Below are 15,236 nucleotides of genomic sequence, written 5' to 3'. Positions count from 1 at the left end.
TCCTTTGCTGTAAGTGTGCCTATTTCTTACACTGAGTAACTCGTGGCTATAATTAAGGCAACTTTAATGGTAGCAAGTGGTTTTGTTATTTTATGCACCTTGCTATTCTGGACCAATTTATTTTAGTTCTGGTACATTGGTTATACTAAAAAATACTGACTCCTCTGCTAAATAAAGACATTCTCACTACTTCATTTTAACACAAAGAGGTAGGCAGGCAGTAAGAGCAGAAGATGAGCAGTTGGAATTGCTTGGAGTGCTTTCTGATCTTCACACTCAGTTTCTGCCATTACCCCTTCCAGAAGGTTCTCTTCATGTCTCTCTGCTAAGACAAGACATTCATTCTTTGATATCCAGTCGCTAATTAGTCTTTTTCTTTAATATTTTCCTGCTCATCTCTAAATGAAGAAATTACCTTTTACTTTCAGTTCATATAGCATCTACTGCTACTGTCTGTGATTCATTTGGAAATTCATCATCCACTGATTTGTGACAGTGCTTCCACACTTGCTGTGAACTGTCGTTGAAGTCTTACATTGTCATTACATCCTCATACTTTTATATCATATTTTCTAGTGTAGATTTTAGATTCCTTAAGGACAGGAACTATGTCTCATGTATCGTAATGCACTTAATGCATTGCCTTGTGCAAAATAATCATTTGATAAATATTTTTGCTCTATGGGTAAAGATTTTTCTTTTGAAAGGTCAAGCATCTGGTATATAAATTATAAAACAGAAGGTTGATATCACACAGACATTTCCACTTGCTGTTGGAGAACAGCTTTACATCATATTTAAGGGTTGGAGCTGAATTGTATGTAGCTTGGAATGACATTTCTCAGGCTGCCGAGGAGAAGCCTTTGCATATATGCTGGGTTGTTCCCAGCATGTGAGATGACAGGAACTGGATATTGTTTGAAGAGCAAAGTAAGTGGCCTCCACTATTAGAAAACAAGCAGAAAAAGAATTTAAAATTCAAAAGGAATGCCATCAATTTTGAGTAGGGTGTTCCTTGTATAATGTCATCACCAAACATTTGAAAGAAAGCTGTAACCCAAGTTGTAAAAGTAGAGAGAGATGGAAAGCATACAGAGAATACTTTTTCCTATAGCATAGTGGAAAAGCAATTTCATACAGAATGTAACACAGTTCCCAAAGAAACTGTGTAGATTACTGTACTAAAATGTTTAATCAGATTTTTTTAAAAATATATCTTGATTTCTGAGAGAGGAGGAGAGAGGGAGAGAGAGAGAGAGAAACATCAATGATGAAAGAATCATTGATCTGCTGCAGCCCACAACCCGGGCATGTGCCCTGACCGGAAATCGAACCCCGATCTCCTAGATCCTAGATCTACGCTCAACTGCTGAGCCATGCCAAGCTGGGCGTAATCAGATTATTACTAACTGCACAGTTGGCACAAGAAGAGATTAGCAAACTAAGAAAGTGAAAGATTATACTAGAGCTAAAATAAAAGATTACCCCATACATTCATTTTTCTTCAAAAGATGCCCATTTTTACTCTATCTCTTTTACCTCTTTCCAAAGGCCTTCTCTCTATATTGATGAAAGGAAAAATGAACTATTCCATGCCTCAACTTATTTTTCATAGTTTAGCATATCATTCTGTGTTACATTGGGCCAACTGGAATCTTGTTAGAAACTGATCTGCCGAAGTTCTAAATAGGATGAGCTGAAGTTACCTTTAGAATTGAATTTTTGGAAGATAAGAAAAGCAAAAATAAACAAAAACTAAAACCCTAAACACTAAAAGCTTATTTTGGAAAACACACAGGCTCATTCTAGTCCATGACTTTTTCAAGATTTTTACATTAAAGTTTCATATTCTAAAAAGAAATCCTCTGCTCATCTAACCCATAGTAACAGCAACCAGTGTTTTTATGATTGAACTGTAGAAGGGGAGCACCCACACATCAATGTTCAGAAATCTGGTTGACTCTATCTCCCAAACTTTAGCATACCTAAAGACAGAGAATGGACTTGGAGAAAATGGTGAGGGTTCAGGAAGGCCTCTGCCACACCCGAAACTAACTTTGTGGTCATGCATTTCCCTCTCAGAATAAACCTGTTCTTGTTTTTATTTATTGATTGATTCTTCAAACTGTAGATATATTTCTATACATATAAATACTAGGTGAAAGGTGAAAAGAGAACTGTTGCTACCCTTTAGTAAGATGTTTACTATGACCTTAGCATAAGTAGAAAAATCAGTGGCCCTATTAAAGATGCCTTAATACTATTAGTGTATACTCATATAAGCCAAAGTTTTTAAAAAAATCTAAATCACTGATTATTTAACTTAGGGTAGCATCAGCTCTCTCTGAAATGTCAAATCTATGGCTCACATATTATATGAGGGAATTTTTCAAAAATTAAACTAAATTTAGAGAAGATTGTCAGAAAACCAAGATATTTAAGCCACTTATTATATGGCAGAAGTTGAAAAACAGAAACAAAACTTACCCACAGAGGTTTCAGTCTACTTAGAAAGGAGAGAGGACTCAGAGGAAGGAAGAATGAATTTTAAACAGAATTAGTATCTTTCTACGTTAAATTATTTTCAATGGTTTCATTGTACTCCCAAACAATTTTACTTTCTAAATAACGTGAGTTAACACTAACTTGGGTGCTTTGAGTTACAGCCATTTGGGTGGAAGAACGCCTTTCATCTGAACATAAATACAGGCTGGGGCAAAGGTACGTTTACAGTTTTTGTATGGAAAGTAATAGAATAATTAATACAGAAAAATACAAAAATAAACTGTGTTTCGTGTACTCACAATTGTAAACCTACTTTTTTTTTTTTTTTTTTTACCACCAGCATCTCCTTTAAAAAAACATGGAAGGTTGTATGACAGGGAATGCGGGGAATTAAATATGATCATTTACAACCACACAAAAACCTCTATACATGTCTAGCACCTGACAGAGGGGAGGGCAGCAGGGCAGAGTGGGCAGGGCCAGCCCTATTTGTAGAGGATGGCATAGTATCCAGGCCTTGGGCTCCGAGCCCTCGGATGGTGTGCAGTTGGTGGTGCTGCCCTCACCATGGTCCATGCTCTCCACCTGGATGGAGACGCTGAGGGCCTGGGCCAGTGCAATGATATGGATGTGGTTGCTCTCCTTGCCCACGGGCTCCATCTCCTGCTGGTAGAACTCCTTGACAGTCCACACACTCTCAATGAAGTGCTTGAAGAACTTGCTCTCCTGCTACAGGTAGCTGGAGTTGAGCAGCCGCAGGTAGACCACCAGGGGCTCTGGTCATTGAAGGGGGCCAGAGATCAGCTACTAAAGTCTGCTTCTCCACCTGCTAGATCAGGTCCATGACGTGTGGTTGAAGTCCGTGAACTAGATGAAGCCCTGGGATGGCAGGTCGTCTTTGCTCTTGGCAGACATAGCCTTCAACCTCTGCAATTCCTTGCTGTCTTCCAGCAGTGCCTCCAAGTGGGAGGACCCAAAGCTTGATAGAAGTAGCTCCTATCTGGAGACATACAGGTACTTTTTGTGGAGCTCCTTGATGTTCTGTCAGTAGACAGTTATCCTCAGCATACTCCTTGTACAGGACTGAGAGCTCCAGCTGTTGCAAGAACAGAGGGTTCTGCACAGCAATCTCTTGCTGAATTTGGTCTTGCTTAACCATGATGGCCACCCTGTATATTAGTAAAATAGGCTGAAGAAGTAACCAGGGAACATTATTAGAGAGACCATTTCAAATAGCAAGAATCAGTCTTCTGCCCTGTCTGGTGTTGCACAGTGGTTAGAGCATGGGCCTGTGCACAGAAGGGTTGTGAGGTAAGATCAGGAAGCAGCCAATCGACGTGTGTCTCACATGGATGACTCTCTCCCCCTCCGTCCCTCCCACTCTCTCTAAAGAAATCAATGGAAAAACATCCTCAGATGAGGAGTAACAAAAAATGTATATATTCTTTCCACAGCTGTCTATTATGAAATGCAGGCACCAAGAGGGGAATTTTATTTCTTTTTTTTTAAAAAATATGTTTTTATTGGTATCAGAGAGAGAAAGGGAGAGAGAGAGAGAGAGAAAGAGAGAGGGGGGGAGGGAGGGAGGGAAGGAGGGAGGGAGTCATTGATGAGAGGGAGTCATTGATCGGCTGCCTCCTGCACACCCTCAGCTGGGGCATGTGCCCTGAACTGGAATTGAACTGTGATCTCTTGGTTCATAGGTTGATGCTTAACCACTGAGCCACACTGGCCGGGCAAGGGGGCAGATTTTATTTCAATGAACTCACATGTTTTTGGTTCGGGTTTGGCTTTATTTCAAGCCAGCTGCTATTAATTGTTTTCTCACTAAACACTGAGGACCTTTTTAGATCAAGCACTCTGCTACACCACAGTGGGCAAGACAGGCACCATTCCTGCTCTCATGTAGTTTCCACTTTAATGGAATTTTCTCTTGGAAAAACCCTTAGTTCAAAGAGCAGTGTTACGCCAATGCCCATGATTCTACACAGTTTTTTACCTTTTTGACTCTGAAATTCCCTACCTTACAAAACTCTTTTTCCTTGAATTCCAAAGTATTACCATCTTCCAGTCTTCTCTTTATATTTATTTATTTATTCATTTATTTATTTATTTTTTAAATATTACGATGTCTCTTTATCTCCCCAATTACCAATTCCACCCCATCCCACCCCCTCCCCAGTCCCCCTCCCCACCATTGCCGGTGTCCTTGGGTGTGCATATATGCATATAAATTCTTTAGTTACTCTCTCCCCCTCCACCACGTGCCCTCCTCCCTCCCTCTGATATTCCTCAGTTTGATCTATGCTTCCATGTCATTGAATCTATTCTGTTCATCAGTTTATTAAGTTCTTTACATTCTACATATAAGTGAGATCATGTGATGTTTTTCTTTGCCTGGATTATTTCACTTATCATAATTTTCTCCAGGTCCATCCATATTGTCCCAAAGGGTACGAGATTATTCTTCTTTACAGCTGCATAGTATTCCATGGTATAAATGTCCCACAGCTATTTTATCCACTTATCTACTGATGGGCACTTGGGCTATTTCCAGATCTTAGGTATTGTAAACTGCACTGCTATGAACATAGGGGTGCATATATTCTTTCTGAATAGTGTTTCAGGATTTGTAGGATATATTCCTAGAACTGGGATCACTGGGTCAAAAGGCAGTTCCATTTTTAATTTTTTGAGGAACCTCCATACTGTTTTCCATAGTGGCTGCACCAGTCTGCATTCCCACCAGCAGTGTACTAGGGTTCCCTTCTCCACATACTGGCCAGCAAAAGTCTTTTGTTGATTTGTTGATGGCAGCCATTCTGACAGGTGTGAAGTGATACCTCATTGTGGTTTTAATTTGCATCTCTTTGATGATTAGTAGTGTTGAGCATTTTCTCATATGTCTCTTTGCCATCTATATGTCCTCTTTGGAGAAGTGTCTATTCAGGTCCTTTGCCCATTTCTTAATTGGGTTGTTTGTCTTCCTCTTGCTGAGTAGGATGAGTTCTTTGTACACTTTGGAAATTAGCCCCTTATCAGATTCATCCTTGGCAAATATGTTTTCCCAGACCATGGGGTTCCTTTGTATTTTGAGGCTGTTTTCTTTTGCTGTGCAGAAGTTTTTCAGATTGATGAAGTCCCATATGTTTATTTTTTCTTTTGTTTCTCTTGCCCTAGGAGATGTATCAGTGAAAATTCCACCATGTGGGATGTCAGTGGCTTTACTGCCTATGTTTTCTTCCAGGATTGTTATGGTTTCATGACTTACATTCAAGTGTTTTATCCATTTTGGGTTTATTTTTGTGTATGGTGAAAGTTGGTGGTCTAGTTTCAGTTTTTTTGCATGTATCTGTCCAATTTTCCCAGCACCACTTATTGAAGAGACTGTCCTTACTCCAATGTATGCTCTTGCCTCCTTTGTCAAATATTAACTGACCATAATGGCGTGGGTCTATTTCTGGGGTCTCTGTTCTGTTCCACTGATCTATATGTCTGTTGTACCAATACCAAGCCGTTTTGATTACAGTGGCTTTGTAGTACAGTTTGTTGTCTGGCAACGTGATCCCTCCCACTCTGTTCTTTTTTCTCAAGATGGCTGCAGCTCTTCGGGGTCTTTTTTGGTTCCATATAAATTTTTGAAATGTTTGTTCTCGGTCTGTGAAATATGCTGTTGGTATTTTCATAGGAATTGCATTGAATTGATAAATTGCTTTGGGTAGTATGGACATTTTAATGATATTAATTCTTCCAATCCATGAGCATAGTATATTCTTCCACTTGTTTATATCTGCCTCTATTTCTTTTTTCAGTATCCTGTAGTTTTCCAAGTACAGGTCTTTTACACCCTTGGTTAAGTTTATACCTAGGTGTCCTATTTTTTTAGTTGCAATGGTAAATGGTATTGTTTTTTTTACTTTCTCTCTCTGAAAGTTCATTGTTGGTGTACAAGAATGCCATTGATTTCTGGGTATTGATTTTGTATCCAACTACCTTGCCAAATTCATTTATCAAATCTACTAGTACTTTGACGGAGTCTTTAGGGTTTTCTATGTACACTATCATGTCATCTGCAAATAATGACAGTTTTACTTCCTCCTTTCCAATCTGGATACCTTTTATGTTTTCTTCCTGTCTGATGGCTGTGGCGAGGACTTCCAGTACTATGTTGAATAAGAGTGGTGAAAGTGGACATCCCTGTCGTGTTCCTGTTTTTAAGGGAAATGGTTTTAGTTTTTGCCCATTATTATGTTGAATTATGATCCCTCTATTCCCACTTTGCTGAGTTTTTATCAGAAATGGGTGCTGGATTTTGTCGAATGCTTTTTCTGCATCTATTGATATGATCATTTGATTTTTGTCCATTTTGTTTATGTGGTATATCACATTTATTGATTTATAAACATAATACACCACATACCAGCCTTGCATCCCCTGAATAAATCCAGCTTGGTCATGGTGTATGATCTTTTTAATGTATTGCTGGATCCAGTTTGCTAGAATTTTGTTGAGGATCTTAGCATCTATGTTCATTAGGGATATTGGCCTGTAATTTTCTTTCTTTGTAGTGTCTGTATCTGGTTTTGGGATTAGGATGATGCTGGCCTCATAAAAAGAGTTTGGGAGTTTTCCCTCCTTTTGAATTTTCTGGAATAGTTTGAATAGAATAGATGTTAATTCTTCTTTGAATGTTTGGTAAAAATCGCCTGGAAATCCATCTGGCCCAAGACTTTTGTTTGCTGGGAGTTTTTTGATTACTGCTTCAATTTCATTAGTTGTTATCGGCCTATTCAGGTTTTCTGCCTCTTCTTGATTCAGCTTTGAAAGGTTGTATGCTTCTAGGAATTTGTCCATTTTACCCAGGTTTTCCAGTTTATTGGCATATAGTTGCTCATAGTATTTTCTTACATTCCTTTGTATTTCTGTTGGGTCAGTTGTTATATCGCCCCTTTCATTTCTGATTTTATTTATTTGGGTCCTCTCTCTTTGTTTCTTGGTGAGTCTGGCTAAAGGTGCATCAATCTTATTTACCTTTTCAAAGAACCAGCTCTTGTTTCATTGATATTTTTGTATTTTTTTTTTTAGTTTCTATGTCATTAATTTCTGCTCTGATCTTTATTATTTCCTTCCTTCTACTTCCTCCAGGCTTTTTGCTGATCTCGTTCTAGTTCTTTTAGTTGTTGTGTTAGATGGTTCATTAGATCATTTTCTTGTTTCTTGAGATAGGCCTGTAATCCTATGAATTTTCCTCTCAGAACTGCTTTCTCTGTGTCACATAGATTTTGGGTTGTTGTCTGGTCATTTTCGGTTTTTTCCATGAAGTGTTTGATTTCTTCCTTGATCTCATTGGTAACCCATTATTGTTTAATAGCATGCTATTTAGCCTCCATGTGTTTGAATATTTTGGGTTTTTTTTATAGTGGTTGATTTCTAGTTTCATGATATTGTGATTTGAGAAGATACTTGATATGATTTCAGTCTTTTCTTGTATGTACAGAGACTTGCCTTGTGCCCTAACATGTGGTCTATTTTTGAGAATGTTCCATGTGCACTTGAGAAGAATGTATATTCTGCTGCTTTGGGGTGAAATGTTCTGTAAATATCAATTAAATCCACTAGGTCTGGTGAGTCATTTAAGGTCTGTGTTCCCCTGTTGATGTTTTGTCTTGATGATCTGTCCAATGCTGACAGTGGGTTTGTTAAAGTCCCCCACTATGAATATGTTGCTGTCAATTTCCCCCTAAAAGTCCACCAAGAAATTTTTTATATATTTAGATGCTCCTGTATTGGGTGCATAAATGTTTATAAGGGTTATTTCCTCTTGGATTGATCTCTTTAGTATTATGTAGTGACCGTCTTTTTCTCTTGTTATGGTCTTTATTTTGAAGTCTATTTTGTCAGAAATACGAATTACTACTCCAGCTTCCTTTTCCTTTCCATTTGCATGGAATATTTTATTCCATCCCTTCGCTTTTAGCCTGTGTGAATCTTTTGCTCTCAGGTGGGTCTCTTGTAGACAGCATATATTTGGGTCCTGTTTTCTTATCCATTGAGCTACTCTATGCCTCTTGATTGGACCATTTATTTCATTTACATTTAAGGTTACTATTTTTTTTAAAAAAATATATCTTTATTGATTTCAGAGAGAGAAAAGGAGAGGGAGAGAGAGAGAGAGAGACATCAAGGATGAGAGAGTCATTGATCAAGCCTGCAAGCCGGGCATGTGCCCTCACTGGGAATCAAACCCCAATCACAAGGATCCTAGGTCAATGCTCAACCGCTGAGCCACGCCCGGCCGGACTAAGGTTACTATTGATATCAACTTATTTAATGCCATTTTCCCCTTTATGCAGATGTACTTTTCTCTCACTAATCTTTCTTTTTCTTAGAGCAGTCCTTTTAGCATTTCTTGCAATGCTGGTTTTGTGGTACCAAATTCCTTTAGCCTTTTTTTGTCTGGGAAGCTCTTTATTTCATCTTCAGTTTTAAATGATAGCCTTGCTGCATAAAGCAATCTTGGTTACATGTTCTTGCTTTTCATTACTTTGAGAACTTCATGCCACTCCCTTCTGGCCTGAAGAGTTTCTGCTCAGAAATCAGCTGTCAGCCTTATGGGTGTTCCCTTGTAGGTCACTGCTTGTCTTTCTCTTGCAGCACTTAATATTTTCTCTTTGTCCTTGACATTTGCCATTTTAATTATGATGTGTCTTAGAGTGTGCGTTTTTGGGTCCCTCTTGTTTGGAACTCTCTGTGCTTCCTCAACTTGTGTGGCTTTCTCCCTCGCCAGCCTACAGAAGTTTTCTATCATTATTTCCTCCACCAAGTTCTCTATCCCTTGCTCTCTTTCCTCTCCTCTGGCATTCCTATAATGCGAATGTTGTTTCGCTTCATGTTGTCCCAAAGCTCCCTTAGACTCTCCTCATGCTTTTTAAGTGTTTTTTTCTTTTTGCTGCTATGATTGAGTAGTTTTTTTCTACCTTGTCTTCTAAGTCACTTATTCTGTCCTCTACTTCACTGAGCCTGCATTTAATTCCTTCCAGGGCATTCTTGATATCAGATACAGCATTCTTTATCTCTATCTGCATTTTGTTTATGTTATGTATCTCTTTTTTCATGTTTTCACTAAGTCCTTCATCTTATCATCTAGTGTCTTAAGTTCCTTGAACATTTTCATCATCAGTACTCTGAACTCTGTTTCTGATAACTTGCTTAACTCCATCTCATCAAAGTCTTTTTCTGGCGATTTTTCCTTTTCTTTAATTTGGGGGTTGTTTCTTTGTCTCCCCATTTTGGTAGGTCTTAATGTTTGTATCTATATATTAGGTATATTTGCTGTCTCCCAGTCTTTTGGGGAGGGATTTTGTATTGTGAGCCCAGTGGAGCCCAGAGGTGTGTTTTCCTTATACTTCTGAGCTCTTTGCTCTGGGCATGTCCCTTTTGTGGGTGTCCCTTTTACGGGTTCTTTGGGTTCTCCTGTTGTAGTTGGGTCTAGAGTGTTGTTGACCAGTCCTTGGGATGACTCTCCTCTCAGGTTGGCTAACTGTGTGTCTCAGTCCCAACCTCGTTGTGTAAGCTGTTGTATGGGTGCTGGCAAGGCAGGGAAATACCCAACTAAACTTCCAGGAAACAAGGGGTATCTTACAAAATATCTTGATAGTCACAATAAAGACAACCCAAGTGAAAATAGAACTGGGAGCGTGAAGGGAGAACACAAGTTCTGGAGAGAAAAAAAATAGCTTAAAAAAAGAAAGAGAAAGAAAAGTAAATCTTAGAGAGAGAGAAGTATATTGTTGTTAATAGTGACTAAAATTTAGAAAGTAATAATAATAAACCAAAATGTAAAAAATAGAGAAGCTACTGGGAGATAATAGAGGCAGAGAAAAAATTCTGAAAGAAGGGCTAGCAAACAAGGGAGAGAATAGGATAATAGTTGAAAATGAAAAACTAAAAATACATTAAATAGAATAAGAGAAACTAACAATCTAACAAAAAGACAGGAAGACAGAAGGGAGGAAAACCAAAGCAAGAAGGAAAAGAAGAAGAAGAAAAAGAAAAAAAGTTTATGCCAATGGATTGAGAGGAGAGAGTTAAAGCCCGGGCCGGGAGAGAGTCCAGTAAGAGATTTGGGGAAACTATAGAGAAAAGCAGTACACTTGTTGGTTATAATGATAAAGTCCCAGACATTAAGCAGGAATATCAAGAAAGTCTTGATATTAGAAGCAAGAATAAAACAAAACAAAGCAAAAAAACAAAACAAAGAAACAAAACAAAAACAAGCTAAGCAAAATGAAATCCTTTGCAAAGATAAAATAAAATAAGAAAAAAAATAATTAAAAATTAAAAACATTTTTTTTTAATTATTATAAAATTTAAAAAGAAGAAAAAACACATGATTTTTTTCCCTTTCTCTTCTTCCTAAGGGAAAAAAGAGAAGAAGAAGGAAAAAAAAAAAGACAGTCAATCAGGTGGGTTTCTTCTTGGCCACTTATGTCATCTGAGGCTCACTGTTTTGTGTGCTGAATTCCGTTCTCTTGGGAGGTACTTGTGTATTAGCCAATGTGGGGAGCTGTCTAGGTTTGGCTCTGTTGTCCTCAGGTAGTTGGTTGATCTGAGGCTTTATGTGGACCACCTCCACTTGTCAGCTATTTTGCAACCTTGTAGTTGCCTGGTCTTACTCCAGAGTCTTTTGTAGTCTTTGGGGTGCAAGATGGCTAGTGTAGCCCAGGGTATCACTCCCCTTAGAGGTTTCACTGTCAGGCGCTCACTGTGAGGGAGTTAGTCTCTGCTCCACCGCCAGCTCCTCAGTCCCTACCCTGTCCCCTGATTCTAGTTCCCCAGGCACTGGCCTGCTGCAGGTTCAGATTGATTTCAGTCTGTGTCCTTTTCTGTATAGGCTGTTTCAGTAGCCTGGGCTCAGTGGGTTCAATTACAGAATATTCCAGTGAGCTCTTTCCCTGCCCTGCCCCCAGCAGGGGTTTTCAGTGTTTCCTCCAGCTCCCAAATAACAGCCCCTGAGAGTCTTGTTCTTGTAATGTCTTTCTGTGAGCTGCTTTCCCTTCCCCCTCAGGACTGTGCCCTGCCAGTGTGTCTGGGGCCTCAGTGAGCTGGACCCGCCCCTTTCCTATTGGGGGTGGTGCGCCTGCCTACAGGAGAGGCAGACAGGCCCCGCCCCTCTTTTCCCAGCTCTGGTTGGCTGGTTGCACCAGACCCACCCCTCAGTCTACTGTGCAGACCTCAATCCCAGCCTCCGCTGCTCTGTCCCCCAGTGCACTCCAGGAAAGTAGGAGCCAGTTTTGGGATCAGACTCAAAAACGCACAGAGCAACACACAGGCAGAGTCCACCCTGCAAGGTCCTGCCGCCCCATCCAAGGCATCCAGCAGGAGGGGACCCAAAGTAGCTCCCAGCACCACTGATCTCTGCAAAGCTGGGGCAGCTTCACACACCACCATGGCGCCCCTCAGGACTGGTCGCAAATCCCAGCCTCTGGGCACTGGGGAGGACCCCCCCTCACTGTGCCACACAGATTCAGTGCTTTCTGGGGCTCAACACAATGCCTTACAGGGAGGCAGAGGGTCCCTGTGTGCAGCTGCTCAGTCCCAACCTCTGGTCCCTTACTACTTGGGCACCACACACCTTGGGACAGCCCTTCCTATGGTGAGCACCCTGAGCATTAGATGCTCATAGCATCCGCCACTAGAAGCTTTGTTTCCTAGGAAGGTGCCGCCCCCTCCTTGTGGGCACACCGCTACCCTGGATCCCTCTGCCCTCTGTGCGAGACGCTCTTTCCCCTCTCATCTGATCCAAGTGTGAGATCCCCACTTTTGGATGCCAGTCCGCACTCCTGAGGGGAGGGAGCTTTGCAGCCTCCAAACACCGGATCCCAGCCCAGGCTTCAGGGGGGCTCCCCCTTTCTATGCCCCCTCTCTTACCGGACTCTATGATGTTTCTTTAGTGCTCCCTACTTGCACTCTGTCCACTCAGGTTTGTGTCTCTGTTTTTTCCAAGCTGGCTACGTGGTATTTTAGGAGTAAATCAAGTCTGTGGCTGGGAGGAGGGGCTTCTCACAGTGCTGCCGTCTTCCCTCCTCCCAGTCTTCTCTTATTTTAGTTACTGCTCTTTCTTTTTCATTTACATGTTGCTGTTACTAGGTTCACTCTAGCCTTGCTTACTATTCTGAATGCTCCTTTTTGGACAACCTTCTATTTTCTTTGTATTCAACTATCACCTAGATACCATACAATGGTGACTCCTACATTATCCCCAGCACTGACTCTCCTAAACTCCTAAGTCCACACCAACAGTCCTGAATATTTCCACATCTTGTCTCTCAGGTACCTCAAATTCAGCATAGCCCAAGCTGTACTCATCCTGTATTTTCCCAAATTGTTGCCTCCTCCTAGGAGTCTAATGTATCCTTATGTATCCTTATCTATCTTCCAAGTTATAAATCTTGGGGTTATTTTTGACTCATCCCTGTCCCATGTCTGCCATTTAGTTCTGTGTATCCTAACTCTAAAATGTTTTCTATCTGTTTGGTTTTCTACGCCTTTGTCCCAATCTCATGTTCATCACCTATATGGTACCTTGTAGCTATTCTCCCTGCACCTGGACTTTCTCCGATGCCTTCCCACTGCTCTGTGGTGTGATGGAAAGAACACGAGTGTGGAGGTGGGGTTCCCCATAAAGTTCTCAATAGGATTGAGTTGCCCACAGATGTAACTGCTCAGCAATCATTCTCTATTGGTTTTCCTCCTTCTCTGTCTCCCTGGTCTCACTCCCTCACTGCTGTGTCTTTGAATCATCTTCCAAACAACCGTCCTGCCTCCAAGTCTTTGTCTCATGCCCTGCTTTTCAAGGAACCCGAAGTCGGACATCATCAAAGAGTTATAATTGAATTGTGATGAGTAAGAAGAAATATGAGTCAAGATACATGAGAGCATGTAACTGGGGAAGGGTTTTGGGGAAAGGATGTTTATGTTGAGAACTAGTAGATAACTGTGAGTTGGCCAAGGGGAAGGGGGAGTCCATGAACTTCTTTCCATATCAATAAGTGTATATCTCTATCATATTAATGGCTGAGTAGTCTTCCATTGTATGTGTGTTCAGTTTGGGCACCTTTTCCAACAATGGAAAATATCATTCTATGATAATTTGATTAAGGAAAAATCTCATTGTTGTCTTCTTTACATTTAAGGTTGAACATTTTTTTCTATATATTTGTTGGTATTATCCATTCATCCCTAATGTTCATTACCTTAGCTTGCTTTTCTATGGGACTTTATACATAATGTTTTTTTAAAAGCACATAGTCAAATCTGCCAATCCTTTTTTATAGTTCTTGTTCTCCTCGCCATACTTTGAAAAATCTTTCTCCACTCCAAGGTTGATGATTCTTACTAACTGGAGAATCAACTTTATCATATTCTGGATTCTTACTAATACTTGCATCTGCTTCTGGACTTTCTAGTCTATTTTATTACTCTTTCTGATTACTTATGCTACCACTTTTTAAAATTACTGTGTTTTAAAACAGATTTTCATGTCTAGGAGTATAAGCTAGTCATTATATATCTACATATATAATGTACATATAGATATATAGTTATAGCAGCTTTTCATATTTATATGATTATAAACATATAGAAGAGTTGCAAGAATATTACAAAGAACTCTCCTATACCCTTTACCCAGGTTTATCAGTTAGTAACCTTTTGCTCTATTGGCTTTGTTATTCATACTATCATTTTCTCTTTCCCTCCCTCCCTCTCTTTATCCCTATTTCCCTATATACATACACCATACACACACTCTTTTTTTCAGCTGTTTGAGAATCAGTTGCAGATAAACAACAGTGCAGATGCCCTAAATCCTTCAATGTATACTTTCTAAGGTCAATGATATTCTCTTATATTTCCACAATATTTATCTACTTAGGAAAATTTAACCTGCCACAGTTCATATTCAGGTTTCGTCAATTGCCCCGATAATGTCCTTTGTAGGTATTTATACCACTACCACCGCCACCCTTCTCCTCTTCCTCCTCCTACTACCCCTGCTCCTCTGCCCTACCCCCTAAGTCCAGGATTCAACCCAGGATCATACATTATATTTAAATGTCTTAGCTCTTTAGTCTCTTTTATTATGAAACAAGAGGAACTCACTTTATGTCTTTCTTGTACTTGATATTTTTAAAGACTACAGGCCAGTTGTAGAATGTTCCTCGTTTGATGTTTGTCTGATGTTTCTTCATGATGAAATTCAAGTTTACCATTTTGGGGACAGAGGTGTCATAGTAGCAACATCGTGTGCCCATCAGTCATATCAAATATGATGTCAATTTTTGCCAGGACAGGGATGTTAGCTCTGATCACTTGATTCAGCCAGTGTCATCCAGATTTCTCTGATTTTTTTAGAATTATTTTGTCAAGTTCCTAGAAAAAACTTTTTTATTGTAAATCCACCTGATTTATAGATTAATGTGGAAAGAATCTATGTTTTCTGTTTTTAAATCTGCTTTTGCCTCTCAGTAACATTTTAACAGTTTTTTTTATTCTTATGATCTCCACAAACGTCTCGTTTTGCCTTGGGTTTTTAATATTTCTGTTACTGGAAACAGAATTATTTCTTCTTCTTCTTCTTCTTCTTCTTCTTCTTCTTCTTCTTCTTCTTCTTCTTCTTCTTCTTCTTCTTCTTCTTCTTCTTCTTCTTCTTCCCCTCCTCCTCCTCCTCC

At 39.8% G+C, this 15,236-nt stretch overlaps 1 protein-coding gene and 1 pseudogene across 1 annotated transcript in view; one reads left to right on the top strand and one right to left on the bottom strand.

Moving 5' to 3' along the window:
* The window catches only part of FRY (FRY microtubule binding protein), a 505,671-nt gene that overhangs the window by 83,053 nt on the left and 407,382 nt on the right, over positions 1-15,236 (top strand). The window lies entirely within an intron of this gene.
* On the bottom strand, positions 2,896-14,777 carry LOC107537753 (ubiquitin thioesterase OTUB1 pseudogene; annotated as a pseudogene).

Source organism: Miniopterus natalensis, chromosome 2 (genome assembly GCF_054644295.1).
Source record: "Miniopterus natalensis isolate mMinNat1 chromosome 2, mMinNat1.hap1, whole genome shotgun sequence".
Classification (NCBI taxonomy): domain Eukaryota; kingdom Metazoa; phylum Chordata; class Mammalia; order Chiroptera; family Miniopteridae; genus Miniopterus; species Miniopterus natalensis.
Note: the sequence above shows the minus strand (reverse complement) of the source record. Positions and strands in the feature narration are given on the sequence as shown.